Below are 16221 nucleotides of genomic sequence, written 5' to 3'. Positions count from 1 at the left end.
TGAGTGCATGGAGTTGAGACGAGTGCATATTTCTTTCTTTTTTCCTTTATATTTCATACCTCCCGCCTAGGAATGGGCTAATCTGCGATTTTCCGATATCAGTGATTTTTCACTGCGATTGTCGCACTTGAGAATCGCAGTTAACGAATTTACAACTTGTATCTATCCGCACGACACCAATGCTCTGCGATTTTTGCTACTTCCGCGATGTTATACTGTCATAAGTCGCAAGTAAGAAGTGAACTGTGTCAGTGCGACCAAGAAATATGTTAGTCGCCTGTATAGGCGATTACTTGTCAGGATCTTTCAGTAACACAGCTGACAAAAAGTTACGTGAAATGGTATTATTAATATTTCTAACGATTCTGCCAAGCTGTTACAAAATACACGAAAGAGAAGCTGCTTCACAGAAAAAATTTCATCTCAACAAGACAGTCAGTAGTAGGTTTTATTGATGTTCTTCCTTTGGCTTTAATTTTGTGTTAACCTGGCTCAGGTAAAATGTTTTGCAAGTCAGCACCCTCCTGCTCTGACACTAAATGGAAAGAGGGGAGTGCTACAGCTAGAGGTCCCTCTGCAGGTAAAATCCACAGAGCGCTGCTTCCCAAAATCACTCACACAGCGAGCGTGCTGCACTCAGCATTTATGGCCTGCAATCCATCTCTGTCGCCTCGACTGCGGCTCTCAGGTACAAGTTGCCTACAGGTTACACATGCAATTATAAGAGCATTCTGCCCACAATTTGCTCATGTGAAAAGGTCATAAACCACACATACCAAATGTAGTACTGGGGAACACTGAGATCATGATCTAAAATATGAATATTAATCTGACTGACAGTGTTGTTAAAGTGAGAGAGTGGTGTGCCACCTCTCACTACCTCCCCGTTTTCCAAAAACTACTTCATGGGAAGTGTCACACTTCAATAAAGAGGTTAGTGTGACACAGAGCATAAGAAATTATGACAGTCTAACTGTGTCTTTGAAAAGAACGTACTGGACCCTGCAGGTTTGCCAAACAAAAATTAAAAAATCCTACATGCTGTCTTGACCTCATTCAACCAGGGGTCACACACACTCAATTCTGCAGGCGTGCAAAAATTTTGTTATTTTCTAGGTGTCAGAATTGTTCTTGTGGCTCTCAGGTCTTTGACATGCACCTCTGACCATAAATACATTGATTGAACAGTTAAAAGGTCATGCAGACATTTAACTGATCCACTCACACCAAAGCTGAGGTCAGAGATGATTGGTTTCCCTGATCACAATACAATATCATTAAGCATAGAGCATTCTCTGCCTCAGAGATTTTACTACCCCTGCCCAAGCATTCAGCATTCACAGTGATTCAATCCTCCACAGAGACAATAACGTGACAAATTCTATCCACCCAGTCAGCAAATCTAGTTCTTTTAGCACAACACAGTAAATTGTATTAACACAAAATAAATGACATGTGTGACATAGTGAAACTTTACACAAATGACAAAGACAAACTAAACATTTAAAAAAATGGTTCGAATATTAGTGTATTTGTTGTGTGTGATCTTTTTTCCGCTTTAATTTCAGATGAGAGTTACATTGTAACCCAGTAAGAAAGGAGAGTAATAAGATTACATTTAATGTAATAAAATAAATACAGAAAGCTGCACAAAAATAAAAATTAAAAACAAATGTATTGTAAGTCCTCTACTGCTCCTTTTTCAAGGATCCTTAGGGAGTCCAAAACTTAACTTTAACATTAGATGGACAAATAAACACAGCACTACACTCAATAGATGTGTAACAGTTGGATGTGGCAGGTGTAGTGGGGGAATTGGTGCTAAGAAAAAGGTTACCCCTTTACTTAACATCATTAGTGGTGGGAGCGGTGATGGAGGCAGGACCCGTCACCAGCCTATGGCAGTAACCAGCAGGCATCTAGACTATTGACAGACTACAGTTTGGGGCAGCAGTTAACAAACTGTCGCTCTTGTCGAAGACAGTCCTGCAACAGCAGTTGTCAGTGTTGTGGCAAGTGTCTGGAGACGTCAATCACTTGGGCTGACACTCTCTAATCCCTTATTTCTGGTCAGCAGTGGCGTTACATCGATGTCCAATCTCCTGAGACACTCGTGTCAAACAGCGGTGGTCCCAGGTGGTCGTGTAATGTGAGGGACGATCCTCCGTTACTTCTGGTTCCAGGCGAGGCACCCCTGCGGATGGTTTCCCTCTCCATTGACACGAGTGAAAGGGAAGAGCAGGACTCTGTCCGTGCCTCTGTTGCCCTTGAGCTGCCCCAGTGTCCTCACATCAGCTGGCTGCCTGCCCTGTCATTTCAGGGGGTAGGGGGAGGGGGCGTCTGTAGGTGACAGCTGCCGACGTGGTCACTCAGAGACATCGTATCAGCTGCTCTGCTCAGGTGGGGTGGTCGCCTTACTGTGACATCAAGGCGATAGCCGTGCCCTGGGTGGTCTCATTATGTCGTTGGCGAGCCTCCGTTGCCTGCTGGCTGCCTTCCCACCACTCAGCCACGTCTGCTCCTCGCTCGCTGCTTGGGACACCGTAATTCTCTGCACAATCCTCCTCCTCCTCATCATCATTTAAGACTGATTATGCCTTTCAGCGTTCAGTCTATAGCATAGTCCCCTTATAAAATTCCTCCATGATCCCCTATTCAGTGCTAACATTGGTGCCTCTTCTCATGTTAAGCCTATTACTTCGAAATCATTCTTAACCGAATCCAGGTACCTTCTCCTTGGTCTACCCCGACTCCTCCTACCCTCTACTGCTGAACCCATGAGTCTCTTGGGTAACCTTGCTTCTGCCATGCGTGTAACATGACCCTACCATCTAAGCCTGTTCGCCCTGTCTGCTACATCTATAGAGTTCATTCACAGTTTTTCTTTGATTTCCTCATTGTGGACACCCTCCTGCCATTGTTCCCATCTACTAGTGCCTGCAAGCATCCCAGCTACTTTCATATCTGTAACCTTATTGATAAGGTAACCTGAATTCACCCAGCTTTCGCTCTCATACAACAAAGTTGGTCGGAAGTTTGAACGGTGCACAGGTAACTTAGACTTGGTACTGACTTCCTTCTTGCAGAAGAGAGTAGATCGTAGCTGAGCGCTCACTGCATTAGCTTTGCTACACCTCGCTTCCAGTTCTTTCACTATGTTGCCATCCTTTGAGAATATGCATCCTAAGTACTTGAAACCGTCCACCTGTTCTAACTTTGTTCCTCCTATTTGGCACTCAGTCCGTTTATATCTCTTTCCCACTGACATTACTTTCGTTTTGGAGATGCTAATCTTCATACCACAGTCCTTAAATTTCTGATCTAGCTCTGAAATATTACTTTGCAAACTTTCTATCGAATCTGCCATCACAACTAAGTCATCCGCATATGCGAGACTGCTTATTTTGTGTTCACATATCTTAATCTCACCCAGCTAGTCTATTGTTCTCAACATATGATCCATAAATAATATGAACAACAGTGGAGACAGGTTGCAGCCTTGTCTTACCCCTGAAACTACTCTGAACCATGAACTCAATTAACCGTCAACTCTAACTGCTGCCTGACTATCTATGTAAAGACCTTTAATTGCTTGCAAAAGTTTGCCTCCTTTTCCATAATCTCGTAGAACAGACAATAACTCCCTCCTAGAAACCCGGCATATGCCTTTCTAGATCTATAAAACACAGATACAATTCCCTGTTCCACTCCTAACACTTATCCATTATTTGCCATAAGCTAAAGATCTGGTCCTGACAACCTCTAAGAGACCTAAACCCACACTGATTTTCATCCAATTTGTCCTCAACTAATACTCGCACTTTCCTTTCAACAATACCTGAGCAGATTTTACCCACAACACTGATTAAAGAGATACCTCTGTAGTTGTTACAATCTTTTCTGTTTCCATGTCTAAAGACTGGTGTGATTACTGCTTTCGTCCAGTCTGATGGAACCTGTCCCGACTCCCACGCCATTTCAATTATCCTGTGTAGCCATTTAAGACCTGACATTCCACTGTATTTGATGTGTTCCGACTTAATTTCATCCACTCCAGCCGCTTTATTACACTGCAATCTATTGACCATTTTCTCTACCTCCTGAAATGTGATCCTATTTCCATCATCATTCCTATCCCACTGTACATCGATTTCTGAAACATTACTGATCGTATTTTCACCTACATTGAGCAACTCTTCAAAATATTCCCTCCATCTGCCCAAGGCATCAACAGCATTCACCAGCAGTTTTCTTGACCTGTCCAAAATACTTGTCATTTCCTTCTTATCTCCCTTTCGAAGACTGCTAATTACACTCCAGAATGATTTTCCAGCAGCTTGACACAAAGTCTCCAACCTGTTTCCAAAATCTTCCCAAGATTTCTTCTTGTATGCTGCAATTATCTGTTTGGCTTTGTTTCTTTCTCCAACATAACTTTCTTTGTCTACCTGAGTTCTAGTATGTAGCCATTTTTGATACACCTTCTTTTTCCTGTTACAGGCTGCCTTGACTGTGTCATTCCATCAAGCTGTTTGCTTCATAATACCTTTACACTCTACTGTTCCAAGACATTCTTTAGCCACTTCTAGTACTGTGTCCGTGTACCTTGTCCATTCCTTTTCCAATAACTGTAATTGACTACATTCAACTAACCGGTACCTTTCTGAGATCACTGTTATGTACTTGTGCCTGATTTCCTTATCCTGAAATTTCTCCACTCTTATCCTCCTACATATGGACCTGACCTCCTGCACTTTCGGTCTCACAATACCAATTTCACTGCAGATTAAATAGTGATCAGTGTCATCAAAGAATCCCCTAAATACACGTGTGTCCCTCACAGCCTTCCTGAATTCCTGATCTGTTATTATATAGGCAATGATAGATCTGGTTCCCCTGCCTTCCCAAGTTTACCGGTTAATGTTCTTATGTTTAAAAAAGGGAGTTTGTGATTACTAAGCCCATACTGGCACATAAATCCAAGAGTTATTTCCCGTTCCTGTTAGCCTCCATATCCTCTCCAAATTTACCCATAACCTTTTCATACCCTTCTGTTCGATTTCCAATCCTGGTGTTAAAATCACCCATGAGCAGAACATTGTCCTTGTCCTTTACTCTAACAACTACATCACTGAGTGCCTCATAAAAACTATCCATCTTATCTTGATTTGTCCCTTCACAATGCGAATATACTGACACAATCCTAATTTTCTTGCTAGACACTGTCAAATGTATCCACATCAGTCATTCGTTTACATACCTTATTGCAACTACGCTGGGCTCCATTTCTTTTCTGATGTAAAGCCCTACACCCCATTGTGCTACTCCTGCTTTGACTCCTGACAGGTAGACGTTGTATTCGCCCACTTCCTCTTCTTTCTCACACCTTACCCGAGTGTCACTAACAGCTAAAACGCCCAACCCCATCTTACTTGCAACCTCTGCCAGCTCTACCTTCTTCCCAGAGTAGCCCCCATTGATATTAATAGCTCTCCATCACGTTACCATTCGTTTGCCGAGTCGTATTCTAGGAGTCCCTGGTTTGTCAATTAGAGGTGGGACTCCGTCACCTCCAAAGGTCCGAGGCATTGTGCTCTGATTGTTGCCGACATCATATTTAAAGTACCAGGGAAGCAGATTGCTAGCCTTACTTTCCCTGGGTTCCATTGAGTTTTACCCCTAACGGTTGAGGGACTAACCGGTGTATTTGGTAGTCTTTGCCGTCTGAGCACAAAGGTGACCACCACGACTCAGAATATGTCCAAGATGTCCAGCCTTATTCCAAAGTAACTGGTATCCCGACTGTCAGGACCACTTACTTGGCCACTCATACGTTGCACAATCCTTAGCGAATATTTTAGTGCCATGTTTTTACAACGAATGTTTACAAAAACACATTCATAGAAATTCATAACAAAAATATGAACTGATGGCAGTTCTACCTTACAGTATTATTAACGGAAAACCGTGTCTCTCCGCTTTCTTTCTTTTAAATAATGTTACTACTAATGTTCTTTTGAAGAAAATTCCAATCGTCGATAGTTAATTGTGCCTCTAAAAGACATAAACTAATCATTTTCTAGTTGTGAAGCCCGTGTTGCTTTTGTGGACGTCAGTGTTTTGTTAATTTCCCACTCAAGCATCCCATATGGGCTAAGCCAGTACAGGCTGCAAATTCAAACTTCAAGAACTCTCACACCACGTAACATTTAATTCTAATTATTCTACCCCTTACCGAATTTAGCTACCTCTAACCCTTTCTACTTTACACTACTCTAGACTTTGATGCTTCTCCTGATGCTATTTATTGGATGGTGACATTGATGTGGATATCTGGTGCAGAATCCGGGTCGAATAGTGATTACCGCCATCTGTACTGCCCTGTCAGACATCGGCACGAATTTCCCTCTGAAACTGACCAATAACTCTCAAAAATCGACGTACAGAAATCATTAATCACGTGCTGCTGGAATGACATAAAACACCAAGTTTTTTTTATCATTTTTTAGTGCAGAAGGATTTGTATCTTCCGTTTTCATCTGGCACCATTCGCCGTTCATTTCTATTCATCTACAAACGTTCTACCGCGACCCGCACTCCACATGCTCACGCCACGTAATACAAAACTTTGCTGGTGACGCACCTCTGGTGCTGGCGAACCACAATCGAAATACCACAAGGCAAACATTATCGCACTGCTGGCGACAATCCATAAGCGATAACCGCAGACGAAGAAGTACCACCAGCGAAAAATATCGCACCATAGGCGAAAATGAAATGTAATGATCGTGTGTCATTGTTGGCCGGGAGTCCCCGTCTGGGGAAGTTCGGCCGCCAGGTCTTATTTCAGGTGACGTCACGCTGTGCGGCTTGCGCGTGGTTAATGATGAGATAAGGACAACACAACGCCCAGTGCATGGGCAGAGAAAACCTCCAACCCGCTCGGGAATCGAACCCGGGCTCGCCCATGGTAGCCAAGTACGTTACCTATCAGTTAAGCAGGTGAACACCATAGGCAATTGTCCATAGTGTAACCACATTGCCGGCCGCGGTGGTCTAGCGGTTCTAGGCGCGCAGTCCGGAACCGCGCGACTGCTACGGTCGCAGGTTCGAATCCTGCCTCGGGCATGGATGTGTGTGATGTTCTTAGGTTAGTTAGGTTTAAGTAGTTCCAAGTTCTAGGGGACTGATGACCTCAGATGTTAAGTCCCATAGTGCTCAGAGCCATTTGAACCATTTTGTAACCACATTTGAAAACCACCAACGAGAACACATCGCTCCACTGGCGATAATCCTAATCGAACCGCAGCGAGAAAAATAACCATACTCGATCGTCAACGTGCCTCTGGCGTGGAAAATCCATGTTCATCTCGCAAAATACTCCCATCGGTATAGGTGGCTTGATTTTATCATGCCAAGCTCCACTGTCGGATCACAAATCTACTTCTGTGATACCACTATCGCCTCATGTCCCCGAATGGTGGAGCAGACCGTGCATACGCCCCACCGGCTATGCACACAATATCAACGGAAGAAACCAAACCAGTACTACATTCCAAGATGAATTCTGAGAACAATTATGTCTCCAATACTTGTGCACTTATTTCTGATCCAAAAATGTAATTTTCACAATGAGACTTTCACTCTGCAGCGGAGTGTGCCTGATATGAAACTTCCTAGCAGATTAAAGCTGTGTGCCGGACCGAGACTCGAACTCGCCACCTTTGCCTTTCACGGGCAAGTGCTCAACCAACTGAGCTTTCCAAGCACGACTCACGCCCCCTCCTCACAGCTTTAATTCTACCAATACCTTGTCTCCTACCTTCAAAACTTTACAGAAGCTCTCCTGCGAACCTTGCAGAACTAGCACTTCTGGAAGAAAGGATATTGCGGAGACATGGCTTTGGTAGAGCACTTGCTCGCGAAAGGCAAAGGTCCCGATTTCGAGTCTCGGTCCGGCATACAGTTTTAATCTACCAGGAAGTTTCATATCAGCGTACACTCCGCTGCAGAGTGAAAATCTCACTCTGGAAACATCCCCCAGGCTGTGGCAAAGCCATGTCTCCGAAATATCCTTTCTTTCAGGAGTGCTTGTTGTACAAGGTTCGCAGGAGAGCTTCTGTAAAGTTTGGAAGGTAGGAGACGATGTACTGGCAGAAGTACAGCTGTGAGGACGGGGCGTGAGTCGTGCTTGGGTATCTCAGATGGTTGAGCACTTGCCTCCTAAACGCAAATGTCCCGAGTTCGAGTCTCGGTCCGGCACACAGTTTTAATCTGCCAGGAAGTTTCATGTAATTTTCACATTGTTCCATCACATACCTTTGCTGTGGCGTCACGAGCTACTAATACGGCAATGTTCAAGTGTCGAACCAACCAGTTTTATTATAAACCCAAGCGGTTTCCACCAAGAAATTCTTATGCACTAAATAATTTATATCCGTCAAACACGAGAGGATATGTCACAAATTTGCGGTGCATTATCAAAGTGCAAATGCTGGACAGATGTCACAGGAGAAGACGTTATCCGTTAATTATAATGATAAATCGACCAAAAAGTGTAAGTGCGATTAAATAAAGAACAATTTACTAAGCGACTACATAAATGAACAGGAAACAAATGATTTTTAAAACTAATTTAATGATACAACGAGGCCACAGTGGCCTACTGTCAAGTCCACACTTCTGCCGCGGTTTCTGTTTGAGAGGTTGGATGGTCTCATTTCCACTACTACTGGTGATCACGTTGAGGACTTCGCCTACTAGTCCCTCCTTTTTTTCCTGAGTTCCAGCCCAGCTGTGTGAAGCGTTTAGAATTTTGCATTTCCCTCCTGTTGCTACTTTTGTTTCTGTGAAAGTGACCGCCATACTTCTCCAGTCTGCTTCTATTATTTCCCTGAGGTTCATTATTAAATCTTTGGCCTTGATACTGATTTCTTGTTGCCCTGTTTCTATTTGTATTTCAGTGTCGCATTATCTCCTTATCACTATACGGTTGGTCCAGGTAACGGTTCCTGTTGAGAGCGTCTCGGAAAACTTTGCCGGACTGCGGCACTCCGATGCTTCGTAATCCTTCCCTAACATTATTTCCTGTTTAATCCTTTCTTGGGTGTCCTGTGACCAGCAGATAGTTAGGAAAGCCTCTCTGACTGAGGCAGTTTGCTGCAATGTAACGCATGTGCTCTGCTATTGAACCCTCCAGGCATCTGTTGTATTCTCCAACAGTTTATTGAACGTAACTTCTTCTACAATACAATAGCTGGCTGTACAATAGATGTAGACGTCCGTCGATCCAGCCGGAGATGTGGTTCCTCTCGGTCGGCTGGTACTTCGATCGGCGGTGCTGTACGGCAGCTTCGGTGATATCTTCTCGGAGACTCTGCTATAGCGCTTGCCATTAGCAGCAGACGAAGACTGGTCTGTCTTTGACCGGCCGGGCCTATATAGTGAGCTGGAGCCAATAGAAACTCGGCGTAGGAATCCGTGGCCGGATATGTCGCGGCGACCTCGGCAAGGAAAGGTTCCTATTAATCGACTGGAATCTTCGGCGTGTTTACCTGATATCTTCGCCTGTTTGACTGTTGGTTTGGTTCCCTCATAGCGTGGCTGTTATGCGGTGCTGCCTGCCATTTAGGGGAACCCGATGGCAGATAGTACAGCATCCAACAGACAAATTCCAATTTGTGTACTAGTGGCGATGACTCGGGTAGTACCGTATCACAGTGAGCAATCCATGACTTGGGGTGAAATGAATTGTTATTCTTTTTGTGAACCTGAAAGTTTTGAATTGAAAGAAAATGTCTTAAGTCGAAATGTTTGTAATTTTGCGCCCCTGGACTTTCTCTAAATTCTGGTGTGCGTGCGCCCAAGATTTGTTGGCCGACCGATCCCTGAATGCTGTCATCTCGTGCTATCAGACTGATACAATAATGTTTCCGTACGTCCGAGTCGCGTGCAGTTGTGGTCCGGCTCGGTACTTGGTCCACTACTGCGGGCGCACGGCCGAGCGTCATGCCCCGTTTAGCGGGCGCTCCTGCCGTATTTCGGTCTATGCGGAGTATGTGGCTAAGGTTGAGTTGCAAAAATTTGTCTTTGGCATACCTGGCGACCAACGAATTATTGGCAACGTGCTGTTGCTTCTGGCTGAATTTCTACAGGAGCAACCCGTTCGTATATTTGTCTCATCTCATCCGCCAGCTCATTCCGCTGTATAGTCGGGCGTGTTTGCTCGTCTTTGATTTCTAACATTTCCTCCTGTGTCTTTTCAGCTATTCTCTGTCCCTGTTTTTTGAGAGCAGAAATAGCCTTCTTGGTTGCGCTCACTTCGACCTTTGCCAGCGCTGTCTGATCTCGCGCAACCTGGGCATTTTCCGCGCACTTCGTGCTACTAATCTGGCTGTCCTAGCCTCTCGTATGTACTCTACCGCAACTTCTCGCGTCTCATCTGACTTTCGCCTAATGTCTTCAGCCTCTGCTTTTACACCCTTGACTTCATTCCTGATCCGACCTACCTTTTCGATAAATTCATCGGCCCTCCTTTAAATTTTCTTAATTCCTTTCATGACTTCGTCCTGTCTCTTTTCCTTCTTATCTTGTCGCTTCTGAGTTTCCCTAATTTCATTAATGAGGATCTCCTGTCTTTCGTTTTCTTCCTGCTGTCTCTTTTCTTCCCTTTCCTGTCGTCTCTTCTCTGCCTCTTGCATAAACTGAGTGATCCATTCTAATTACGCACTTCCAGTAACGTACCCAAGACTACACGCACGCGATTCAACTTCTCCGTGACGTTTTGTCCTCGAAATCGGGCTGTTGCTTTTCCTGACTGTACCTCTTGCCGTATATACAGATTTACAGAACCTACATGACCTGCTACGTCGCCAACATTTTCACTTTCGCTTCCTGAGTGGACTGAACCCTCATCATCGGAGTATTTGGCATTTTACATTTGTTTCCTGTTTGCAGAGTGATTTAAATGAACTTCTTCCGCCGTTCTATCTTGTTTTGCATCAGTGGCTGGCTCGTGTTCCACAACGTTAGTGCGTAGCCCTGCTCACTACACACACGAGCTTTGTTTCTCGTAAGCATTCAGATCATTTGCTATTTCCGCAAGTTTCTTACTGTGGTGTGCGTACTGTAAGACCTTCAGTACACACACCATCAGATTATTTGACTTGTCGCTCTAACGAAGTAGGCGAGTGTCAGCAATATGTCTCGTGGTCTTATCGTGGCGTGTTTATCTTCTGCCGTTAGGTCAGACGATAGAAATGCCACTTGCACGCTTAGAGTAGCAGATTGACGGTGACCAACTTTAAACAGAACTTGATTAATTTTCACACACATTTATTAAAATAATAAAAATCATAGATATTACGTAACTTGATTCTGGATGCTGTTTACAATTGACAATCTGAAGTCCTTTGGTCTTGGTACGTTAATCTTATTCTTCAATATCTCTGATACTTGACAAAGTGTCTATACATTTCTCTTCATGTCTATGTACAGGAATATGATAATCTTATTAGGTGCAGACTTAAACTTGACTATAGACTAGTACAGACTGGTACAGACTGGTGCAGACAAATGCAGACTGACTAATCGGAGGTCTGTACACTCGTTATAATACCTCGAGCGTTCAGCGCGAGTGTGATCCGCGAGGGGCAAAGGTTCTACGTTAGCAGCAATCTCATTGGCTGCGTTACATATTAATACGCGGATCGGCGGAAGCAGAATTCGGTCCGTCTTTATGGCAGCGCCATCTCGTAGTGCGGAGCGGACGAGCGCTGCGCCTGCGCTGTGGTGGTTAGCGGGGCGCGCTCTAGTGGGAAAGTTGTGTACGCGCTGACTACGCGGAACTATATACACAACACTTACTCTAACGCATCACGCGCCACAAATCTACTCTGGTCTTGTTTCAAATAATGCACACATTTATGCCTAAGCCCATGAAACAGAACCCATCCCAAATTGTTGTAAACATCCCCATAAACAAATATGTTCCACCAAAGCTTTCACAACGCTATTAGCAACGACGTAACATCAGACAAGTGACGCAGAAGTCACTGACAAGACACAATGAGAGAATGAGATAGAAACAAAATAAATCAATGACACAAACAAATAAAATGACTACGACGTACTACAAAATACTGAGATAGCAAGCGTAGCGACAGAACCGAGTCTTAATGTTCTCAGTGTACCACAGTCGCACTTTGGGAAGAAAATGAAATAAACGCCTGTTAGCCAATCCAGACACAGCACCGGGGTTCCAACGCTGGGGAGCAAGCCTCCACTTCGCATATCCTGAGAGGAGCTAGTCAGAGAATCAAAACCTCTCTTGTCTAGGCTAGGGAGGTGTCAAGCATGGCCATGTTATTAAAAAAAATCTACCTAGACAGAACCGCAGTCCGTCATTTACGGAGAGATCTAATCTTTCCAGGTGGACTGTTTCCAGTTTCCGAAAGAATGCTGTTAAGCTTCCCAGACAGGCGTTCCCATGGAATATGTGTGCTTTTTACCACTCGCTAAAAGAACCAGGTGACTTCCTGATGTCAAGGGAACTACAGTCTTGCATCCACTAAACACATGCACTAGCCACTCTGTCTGTATCATTCCAGCTTCTAACATGAGAATGCACAGAGTTCTATGACCTTCCCACCATTTGCATAAAGGCTCAGTTTACGGCAGTCCCTCTTAAATGGCTTCCTCCACCCACTTTCTGTCAACTGACTGCCTTCACGGCAGACGGCCACCTGGCCCAGGTAAGGTGTTTTGGGAGCCAGCACCCTCCTGCTCTGACCCAAAGTGGAAAGAGGTGAGTGCTTCAGCCAGAAGTCCCTCTGCAGGTACAATCCACCGAGCGCTGCGTCCCAGATTCACTCGCATAGTCAGGTCGCTGCACTCAGAATTTATGCCTGCAATCCATGTCTCTATCTGTTCTCCATCGTCTCCACTATGGCCCCTCAGTTACAAGATTCTCTACAGGTTACACACGCAGCTATAAGAACATTCTGCCCACAATTTGCTCATGTAAAAGAGTCATAAACTACACATACCAAATGTAGTACTGGGGAACACCGAGATCATGACCTAAAACATCAATATTAATCTGACTGACAGTGTTTTTAAAGTGAGAGAGTGGCACGCCACCTCTCGGTCTTCTGGCACCCATCGAAGCTCACCAATCGGCAGTAACTGTTGCATGGCATGCCCGTATAAGTTATTTACATTCAAGTACATCATGCAACTCGAATCAAGGGATGCATTGAACTTGTCACCCATCCGTGGGTTATTTGCCTTGGCATGCCTATGGACACAAACTCTGCCATGGATCCCTTGCTCAAAGAAAAGAAGCATGTCAGTATTGGTCAACAATTCAGTGCTACTCTTCGTCTTCTTGAGCATCTGACCACATAAAGCCATTCATACTGTTCTAAGGTAGATATGTTCAATTTCCACGCCACCAGACATTCATGGCATGGTCATACTCTACATCTGTTATGGCTTCATCTGCAATGTTGCTAGACAATGCAGCTATGTCGGGTAGACTGGTTTCGCCACACTACCCACATACTCGTATGAGAAAACCTCCCTTCTTAACAAAAAGTTGAAACTTTTGCTCGTCGGGAAATGCAGCTCGAGTGATACGCATATCCTCCCGAGGCAGAGTTTCACCGAGTTTCTGGAGTGGTGCTGCATAAATCGTAGCACGTCAAGGTAGCGGAGTGTAGTTATTGGCGTCATTCATATGGAGAATGGAATATATTTCTCAACGCTCTCTGGTAGGACACTGACCTGATCTGTCCCATGTGAAATCAGCCAAGTGCTCAACAAGAAAGTGAGTGTCATACTCGCTTAAATTATGGAAGAAAACAGATACGTGTCTTCGTAGCTGGTACTTCAAATTGCATGTATTGTGAGCTGCACAACGCAACTTCCCCGTAAGATAGCAGTGGTCCCTATGAGGAGTTTTTGCTTTTATATCTAGCGGGCCCCCACAAATATGACAATCAACCATGTTAATACATAAATCTTCATTCTCCTTCGATTTGGTCACAGTAATGGTGCCGCTGTAAAGCTAATTAACCTCCTATGAAAGGTTTTCAAGCTCAGTGAGCAGCCAAATCGCAGGATTATCCCTGACATAAGATATGTAGCGGTTAAGACTTGAATTATAGGATGATACAATGTGGTTCGCTGCTGCATATAATACATGTATTTCTGTAAAGATAGCAAAGTGAGTCTGTAAGGTCACCTTCACAGAAGGTCACAAGAGCGATGAGGCATTCAAAGTCAGTGTACACTACATACAGGCATTGCTCCTGAAAGTGAGCATTTTTAAACTTTACGAATTTGTTTTTCTCAGTAGGTGTAATAACATGTACTGGGTCTTTGGAAGTTCAGTGTGTTACATGCTTTGCTAACAATTTGTCTGAGGAAAAATATACCTTAAGCAAATATGCTTAACACGATGACTGGTCGCCAGTTTGGAGGAAAGGAGCTGGGACATGTCAAACATAATGATTGGTCGGCAGGTGACAGTTAAAGAGATCACTGTAGCAAATATCTACTAATACCAGTATTGCTGGCCCCTGTGTAGAACACAACCGAGGTAGATTCTTCCTACATGTCGGTCAGGGGCCTGAAGATGGCGTAGTAAAACGCCGAAACTGGTTGCCAAATAAAATAAGGTTGAAAACTGATGGCTGAAAGGTGTTTAATTTGACATTCTCTATTCGAGTCCTGCAACAATTTCTAAAATGATGGACATGCAGGGACTTGGTGACAATTCCTTTCTCTTCATTTTTCTCATTGGAGAATAAGAGGACAATAAGAGCATACTTACATGCGTCTTAGGTTCACTGGCAAATTTTGAGAAATGGAGAGGGCCAACGACTATATGCTTCTTCTGCTCGCCTGTTTTGTGTTTCTTCTGCAGGCCATAAACACGACCTGATATTCTGGTATTCTGCGCCTGGATCTTGACGGGGAACTCGATACCATCAAAGTTATAAGACTCACGAAAGTCAAGGTATCTACCATATTGAGATGTACACTGCAGATTTGTCTCGTAATTTCTTTGGCAAGCCAGGGCTGACCATACAAAATTAGCCTGATCAGATTTATTTTCGACATTAATACATGCCCTCTTACCAGCTATAACCTTAGGGAGCTTGATATAGCTGACCCCTCGATTTACGGATCATCAATATATTGATCGATGCCCAGTTGTAGTATTTGGCTGAGTACCTTAGCTGATCCCTAACTTCCATCTTGGAAAACCAGGCTAGTATAGCTCTGAATATCGATTCACGAAACCACTTGATGATTGATGTGCTCCGAGTTATCACACCATTATCCTTCCAAAAATAACGAAGGTTTGTCTCTTCAACACCTAAGGCATCTTTGGAGGGAGGGGGGGAGGAGGGTGTGACAGTTCGATGCACGGTACTGCACTGCACTTAATGGTGGGATATCACAGATCATTGACTACCTCGAGGAGCTCCGTTTTTACGACAGGAAAGCAGGCTCCAAAAAATTCAACAGGGTCGCGGTACCATCCTGCCGTATTCTCGATCCTTGTGAACGAGGTTCGCTCCTCAAAGGCGTCTGCAATCACTGAGTATTCTAACTTCAGTAATGGTGTCACTGACCTGATGTCTTTTACTAAAAGGATGGAAGAGGGAACTGCCACTAGCCACAGGATCGTTGCTATTACTAATACTATAACTACAACTAGGTGATGAAACTTTTTGCAGTGATACATTGAGGGGTATGTTCCGTACTTTGCAAGATCAGCGAGGCTGGGATGGTGGTGGAAGAGGAGGAATAGATGCTGTGGTATCGGGCCAGCACTAGCAGCCTTTTTGCTGCTGGGGCTGCAGCCCTGATCCACTTGTCAGAGGGAGGGTGGCCCATGGACGCCAGAGCGGAGCTGGTGTGGTGGCGGTGGAGGGGGTGGCGGCGGCGGCTTCTCACGCGGCGTCTAGCAGCGTCCTTGCCAGAAATTCACGCCTCACCAGGCCCGGCTTTGGCAAAGTGGGCTTCGCTGCCCAAGTACCCACACCACAGCATATTGTATGGACGGTGTGCTGTAGAGAAAGAATAATGAACACAATTAAGTAGAACGTTCCAGGCATTGCCAGCTGTCGTTGCCGCAAGGAAGGAAAGAATACTGGGGTTATTTGTAAGCAGAGTGAGTATGTATTACCTATTTCACTCTGGCTTCTT

The sequence above is a fragment of the Schistocerca americana genome, chromosome 8 (assembly GCF_021461395.2).
Source record: "Schistocerca americana isolate TAMUIC-IGC-003095 chromosome 8, iqSchAmer2.1, whole genome shotgun sequence".
Classification (NCBI taxonomy): domain Eukaryota; kingdom Metazoa; phylum Arthropoda; class Insecta; order Orthoptera; family Acrididae; genus Schistocerca; species Schistocerca americana.
Note: the sequence above shows the minus strand (reverse complement) of the source record.